Consider the following 8,498-nt stretch of genomic DNA (forward strand, 5'->3'; position numbering starts at 1 on the left):
ATTAATTCCATAACTTATGTATTTAAAGTAGTTTTAATCCAAAAACTCTTCAAGTTCCATAACTTGTGGACAAATTATGGAAGACTTTAAAATAATAAAGAATTAACTTTTTCTTTATTTTATAACTTATGGAATTAATTAAGGTTACATTTTTATTTATTTATTTATTAATGAAGTGACTCTTGAACCTCCATAACTTAAGGACAAGACTCTTCATCTTTTGTAACCATTGCCATCTTTTATGAGTTTTTATGAAACTTAAATGTGACTTTTCATATAACTTGAGGACAAGTTACAAAAACACATTTTAGAATCAACTCTTAGATTAATTTGGATTGAAAACAACTTTTCACTCAACTTTTCTATTAATCTAAGCAACTCATAAGAACAAGATAATTCAAATCAAATTTTTTTCATGTAATTAGTCTAACCTTTAAACTAATACAAAACATGAATCTATTGACAATTATCTTTGAAAATGGATTAGCATGAACATTACCACATTTAAAAACAAGTTTATAAGTTCAAAACAACTTAGGGTAATGTTCCTAGTCCATTTCTAGCCAAAAACCTCGAAGATATGCTGTCTGGGGTCCAACTCGTCGAGTGCATGAACACAACTCGGTGAGTTGGATGCATTTTTCCTTGGACTCGTCGAGTCCCTTCATGGACTCGGCGAGTTAGCTGGGCTGACAGCATCAAAACTCGATTTTTCAGCTTCTATTGCAGGTATAACAAGAAAACAAGCCTAGGCTCTGATACCACTGTTGGGTTATGAGCATTCTAACACTCCTAAGTGTACATGCAACCCTAAATACCTTGGATCTATGTTTTCTCTATTATACATGCAAATATGAACATCCAAGGTATTATCCTAATCTAGCATACAAAACTATCAATATAACAAGATAGAATACATACCTCTTTGATGGTGCTTGTCTTCATGTAGCTTGAGTGCCTAGTGCCCCAAGTGTGACACCTCAAATGGTTCACACAACACCATAAGCACTTGGAATAACTTAGAGAGAAATTAGAACACTTCATGAAATCGTCTAGCCCTCATACACACACATAGTGTTAGTGTCGATTTCTTGAGCCATGGGTTTCTTTTATATGGTGGCTATTAGGGTTACACCATGTAACTCATGACTTTACCCATTCCTTATGCTCCATGGATTTTAACCTCCATGGAGTATCCATGGGTCACCCCATGGACTTAGTCCAACATAAGGAATCTTGGATCACAAGCCCACATATATAAGAATGAATGATTTACACAATCAACCCATATATTTAATTAGTCTTCTTTTGATCACTTAATTAATTCTAGATTAATTCTTGATCAATACTAATTAAATAATCTCATTATTCTTATTATTAATATACTAGAACTTATAATATATTAATAACCGTAAGTGTCTTATTTCTCTCATTATAGTCTATCCAAGTGCATGATGCCATGCAACCCAAATGGACCATGCCGGGTCGAGTCAAGTCTTACCAATTATAGTTATGGACTTAGACATTAATCCAACAGTTTCTTCCTGCTCCTGGTGGCGTACCCTTGCCACATTTATGGCTGTTCCCACATGCACACTTGCAACATGCACTCTGTTTAGCTTGAATTGGTGGCATGTATTTACCAACAATAGGTTGATTAGTAGCAACTGAGTTCAAAGCAACAGATTCAGAGTTCAAGGATACAGTGGTTTGTTCAATAGTGTTCTCCGTGTTCTCATCTTCCGCTACTTAACCTGCACATAAAGTAGATGTATCGGTATTCTTCACCTCAACACCCTCAGTTGGCCCATATCGTTCAGTCTTAATTGAAGCTGGTTCAAGGGTTTGGCCAAACTGAGTAGGTGTCTCTTCGTTGTTGGTCTCAAGGGGTGGGATATAGTTGTCATTAAAGGGAGGTGGTACACTGTGATACCCTAACCCCTTAATTTGATTATCTTTGAATGTTGTGACAACCTGAAATTTTTTGCTTTGGAAGCTCAGTTAGTCAACTCAGCTGAGTGTCAGACTCATTTGTAATGAGTTCTAGCCTTGTTAAAGGTCATTCTAAGGAGTTTTAGCTTGGTACACTTAAGGAAAAAGTGTTAGGAAGTACCTGCTAGAGACACTGTTCAAAATTTGAGCCTTAATCCTCATCAAATGGAGTTCACGACCACAACACTTGAGTTTACGGCCGAAACTCAAGGTGGGCCGTAAACTCCCTCCTTATAGGCTAATATCCTTCAACTTTCATTCATTAGTTCACTTTCACCTCAAGAACTTCCCTTTCTCTCTCAACTATCATCTTGATTTTCACCCTTGATCTTCAAAAATGTAAGTGTTCTTCCTTTGATTTACTAATACATCTCTTAATCTAGTACCATCTCATGATTTCATCCATGGAAATCATCTTTTCTTAGATCTTCAAGAAACACCAAGAACACACACTAGTGTTCTTGGACCTTAATCACCATTTCAAGCCTCTATATCGTAAGTACTCTCTCCTTAGCTTTTTATCTAATTGAAACACCTGATTACAACCATGAAACCATCAAAAATGCAAGAACAAAAGGAGTTTACGGCCAAGCCATCTCCAATGGCCGTAAACCTCTATAAGTGTGCCATGTTGGCCACACACACCTCTAATAACCAAGCCTTAGACCTTGAACCCTTAATGGATGTTGTAGGATCTTAAAACACACACATATGCATGTTTGACCATGACTTTATGATCGTAAACTCCCTTGGCCATAAACCCATGGTCGTAAACTCATGTTAGTGCCATTCTACTTTCCCTTGATCAATCACATGTGATTTAAACAACTAGTCCAAGTCCCCAAGGGTGTTTCTTAGCATATTGGTTACTTATAAACACTATATTCATGCAAATACTTTCCATATATGTCATTTAGGACTCAGTTGTGTCTCGGGAGTTCATTCGTGGAACTTCTCATCCTTACACACATCTCAGTTTGAATCACCCACATCAGGTGAGTTCATACCTCGTAATTAATCTTTTAAACTGTTTTAAATGCTTTAAGGGGGAATACAAGTTGAACACAATGATAATTGTGTTAATGTTTGTTATAAATATATTTCAAAAGATTTCTTATGTCTTTTATAAGTGGTCAAAACATTTCAAAAGCTCTTTTCAAGTTATGTTACTGTCTAGTTTAACAAAACTCCATTTTTAAAGTACAAGCATAACTTAGTAGTAAAATGAGTCTTTTCAATAATTGTTCAAGTAAAACATTAGTAAAATATAAGGGGTATAGTTTAGAGGTTCAGTTCATACTAGATACAATACACGATAACAGGAAGAACATACTAAGATAATATAACAGAACGAACATACTAAGTTGCTATAACATGGAACTACTACATGATCTAATTATACCAATGAATCACTAACTCATTGTTCTAAACAAAAGGTGATAGTTAAATTGGGTATACATGATCACATAACTTTAAGGTGGAATATGCAACCTAGCAACTGGTTTCCGGAAGTCGCGTTTGGTTCCTAGAATCTCTTGACAGTGAGAGCTTATAGTATGGGTACTAGCCTTCACATTATGGCCTTAATAAAACAAACATGTTTTTAAGGAAATCAGTATGCCAGGTTGTCAATTTAAAAGACAACTGAGTACTTACATTTTCCCATTTCTTTCATAAAGTGACAGTTCCACTTGAAAGTTAATGCAAGCTATTTTCGAGTCAAGATAGTTATAAACTAGGGAAAACTTACATTTTACAAACGACAATCAGAACAGTCGAGTCTAGTACATTCAGTAGAAAGGGACCATAATGCTAAACTTATGATTCCTTAATGTATACATCAAGGGATATATACTAATAGGATCTGAAAGGTAATAGGATGTGTGCTTTCCGCTTTATTTCCTGTTCCTTGTTTGGTTGTGGGATTAAAGTGGATTCACCAAACCTATTATCCATTTGATCTTAGTTATATATGGATTCCGTACACATTAAGTCATCATAAGGGGTACCAGGTATGGGTCAGGTCATATAACACTAATTCAATGCATAGTTTTCTAGTACAAAACATACTTTCCAAGTAAGAACTTTTGGTATACAAAACTAAAAACTTACTAGTAAAGGGTTTAATCCATTTTATTAAACCAGTAAAGCTTAAAGGACCTTAGGTGATTAATTCTATAATACCTTAGTTTATACATTAGGGTTATATATATAATTAATACCTGATAGGTAGTTAGATGTGTGTCTTCCGCCTCATTTCCTATTCCTTGTTTGGTTGTGGGCTTAGGGTAGATTCATACAATTAACTATCTATTCGATATTAGATTATATATAACTAGTATAAACTAAGTGATTATAGAAGGAACCATTGTGGTTACTATTTTATTATAAGAAATAAGGGTTTTCTTAAAGAATCTTTTCATCAAATATAAAGCAACTATTACAGTTAACTCTGTGAGTACCAAGTGATTACACCAGGGTTATATACAACAAGGACCTAACAACCAATGGGATGTGTGCCATCCGCCTTAATCCATGTTCCTTGTTTGGTTGTGGGCTTATGGCAGATACATATAATCGATTGTTTGTTTACTCTGAGTTTTATATAACTTGTATCCATTTAGTACTCATAGAAAGGATTGTAGAGTCATTTTTACTTATCTTTCAACAAAGCAGGAAATATAGGACTTTCTGGAGGAGCAGGCGAACTTTTCTAAACTTAACTTACAACTTACTACAACTTTCTACAATGTACTTACATCACTAAAATCTTATGAACTCACCAGCTTAATTCCTGATCAACTCTTTCAAAATAACTTGTATTCTCAGGGAACTAGTAGACAGGTACTCGCGCTGGGAATTCAGAAGATAGAGCAGCATAGCTTCAAGTCTTGTTTTGTTATTTGCTTATGTATTCTATGTTTTGTGAACACAAACTTTGTAAACACTTTCTTTCTAATGAAATGGTTGTTTATTACTTTGATTACTATGATGCATATCTTGTTATACTAAACATGACGTCTTCCACCCCGAACTTTTCCACCGTTCTGGTTTTGGGGTGTGACAAATGTTAATTGTTTTTCAATCATCGATGCAACTACCTCACTTGACACATCAAATTTCTTAAAGTTGAATTCAACATCTTTATATTTTGCTTTTAATGCATCAAGTTCAGCAATCACATCATCAAAATCTTTCTTAAGATATCTATAATGAACGCATTTGTCACTATACTCTGACTGTAACTTATTAAAGTCATTAGTCTTGGCCTCTAATTGTTATTTTAATGGTTTTAGGCTTTTCCTAAGTCGGTACCCCTCATATTTAAGTTCCTCGTTTTCTCTTTTTAATAAATTGATGTGTCTATGTAAATATTTAACAGTTTTAATGCAAGCTTGAGAATATGAAACTTCATTGACTAGAATGTTTGAGGAACTCATTGTTTTAAAAATATGCCCTTTGACTTAAAATTCAAAAGTCAACCTTAAAAGTCAAATTAAAAAAAATAAACTTAAAAGTCAAACCGAAAAGCTAAATTTGAAATTTTAAAAGTTAAACGAGAAAGTCAAAGGTCAAACTTGAAAGTCAAAGTCAAAGTTTTAAGGTCAAAAGTAAAAAATAAAAGTCAAAATTTTAAGGTCAAAAGTCAAAATTTAAAAATTTTGAACTTTTTATTATTATTATTACCCCTTTTTATTTAGATTGAAAATGAAATTTAAAAATAAAAGAAATTGATTTTTGGGCAGTGTAAAAAATGCAAAATTGGATTCGAAAAGGAGTATTTTTAAATTAAATTCGGGAGGAATGTATCATCTATCAAGCTAGATGAGCTGTTAAGGCGTAGGGAAGGATGAGGCAGGGGACCCGGGTTCGACTCCAGGCACCCCCAAAATCCCCTTCTTTTTTAAGTATAGGTCGAACACACCGTTGTGCCGTGAACTTCGGGCCATAAATTTCTGTGGGCTGTAAATTGATTATGTGGTTGTAAACCCTTCTTCCAGGCCGTAAACCAGCTTTGGGTATGAAAAAACAATGATTTTTGCCCCTTTTGCTCCAAAACTCGTTTTTAGGAAAATTGCAAAGAACACCCCCCCTATTTTGCCAAGATCTATCCAAAAACACAAAAATCCTTCAAAAATAAGATCAAATATGCTCCAGATCTGACAAAAATGATTGATACAATCCAAATTCTGATACCACTTATAAGTCCCAAATCTGCTTGTGCATCAATTATATCTGTTTGATGGTGCGGAATCCCAATCAAACGGATGATACCAGATCTAATGAAGAAGAAGAAGAAGATGATGATGATGAATCTTGTATGATTTGATTAGAATGAAGATCCAAATACAATATTTACACACACCTTACACACACTTAAGCTCCTTTCTTCTCTCTCTTGGTCGTAAACTCTCTTCTGTTCATTAATCACTCCTCACCCACCTAACACCTATATATACTTGGGGAATATGGGCCGTAAATGGGTTTATAGCCGTAAACATTTTTCGGTCCTAGATGGAAAATTACAATTGCCTAGAAAATCAAAGTATAAACCATAATTTAGACCCAACAATCTCCCCTTGGTTTATAGCTTTATTTTCTTGTTAATCTTCATTGGGAGCTTGGCTTCAGCATTAATCTTCAAATTCTTCACAACTTCAAGATGAACCTGATGAATCTTCAATGAATAACTTCATCTTGAGTAATTTGTTTTTTTTTCAAAATTTGACTCTGAACACACATTGGGGGAGGAGGCTTGATGTACTGATTCTTAAAAGATGACGCTTTCAGTTTGAGAATCTTCAGAGAGAACATCAGAGAGAACTAATCTTCTGCATCACTTCAGCAGGTTCATAGATAGCAGCAGACTGATTGAGGAGGCTTCAATGCAATCCATCACATAATCTTCAATTACAGCTTCACCTTGCTTCAGGGGTTGAAGGATTGAATGTTGAAAGAATAGTCTTCATTTCTTTCTCCTTCGAATGAGAATTCTTCGATGATCACGAATGAAGCCTTGGATCATAAATTCTCGATACAGTCTCCATGAGTCTCATCTACATCTGAATTCACTTTTCAAGACAAAGCAAAAACTAAAAGAAAACTTAGCACACAATATTTTTGGATTTTTCATATTTTCTAGAAAAATAAAAATAGAAATAAGATTTTTTTTTAACAAGAAATAAAACAGAAATAACACTATTTTTGGATTTTCTTAATTTTTCTGATTTTTGTTTGAATTTTGAAATTTTTTTTAATTCTCCCCCTACATTTATGCGTAGAGGAAAACTATGAACAAACTTAACAAAAACACAAATATTTGGGATCAAAGTTGTGAGACAGTCTTAACTTTGTTTATCAGTACCTTTACCTTCATGAATAGATTTGGTCAATTGTTGGTATCGTGGTCCACTTAAACATGAAGAATAATGACAAACTTTTCCAAATATACCATTTAGCTGACGACAACCACGAGTATTTTTATCCACTTAAATTAAGCAGCAAGATCTACTGACAACCTCTAAATGGTTCAATTTTCGTTGCACTAGAACGTGTTCCCCATTTCCCGATATACCCTGGTTATCAAGAACATCCTAAGGACTCCTTACTTTAAGTGAGTAAACATTTATTAAGGAGGAAAACAAATTCAGAGATAGATGCATATGTTGTGTCCCAGGTCGGATCTCTTTCAATCACTCATAGGGGACAACATATGAGTAACAAAGATAGAGGGATTGAGAGGTAGAATGTTGCATATGTTGTGTCCCAGGTCGGATCTTCCAATCACACAAAGGGGACAACATATGACTAACAGATAGAAAGAATTTCATAGATAAGGACGTGCGTAGAATTAGAGTTGCATATGTTGCAATCCAGGTCCGATCTCTTCCAATCGTGTAGAAGAAGCAACATATGACTGACATATAGAAAGCTAGAAAATAATTTCTACAAACCAACTTTATCAGAACCCCCAGTCGCCCTATTAGAACCAAAATTAAGGACATAAGTCCATACATCAAGGAAAAGTTGAACCACTGTTCTAGATGCGTATTAATTTAGTTTATCTCGTAGGTTCCCATGTTTATCTCACTGCTCAATCTACCCTAACGTCGTACGGTCAGTCCAAACAATCCTATCTAAATCCACACTATTAAATCCTTTGTGCCTACCATCATATTGAACATAGAGTCTAGACAATTCATATTCTGTCCCATACACATATTTTAGACTGCCCGTTATCACTTTCTTGATATCACTTCCCGATTAACAAAACTAACGAAAAACTATAAGAAAATAAAGAAAATTGTCTTTAAAACGAATCAATGAAAGAGAAACTCACGAGTATCAAGAAGAGAACTCAAACCGTAATTCACCGATTCAATATGGGCTGTAAATGGGTTTACGGTCGTAAACACCCATTGGGCCGTAAACTCTTTTCGGTCCTAGACGGGAAATTACAATTGCCTAGAAAAGCAAAGTATAAACCATGATTTAGACCCAACAAT

Source organism: Lactuca saligna, chromosome 2, assembly GCF_052625555.1.
Source record: "Lactuca saligna cultivar CGN05327 chromosome 2, ASM5262555v1, whole genome shotgun sequence".
Classification (NCBI taxonomy): domain Eukaryota; kingdom Viridiplantae; phylum Streptophyta; class Magnoliopsida; order Asterales; family Asteraceae; genus Lactuca; species Lactuca saligna.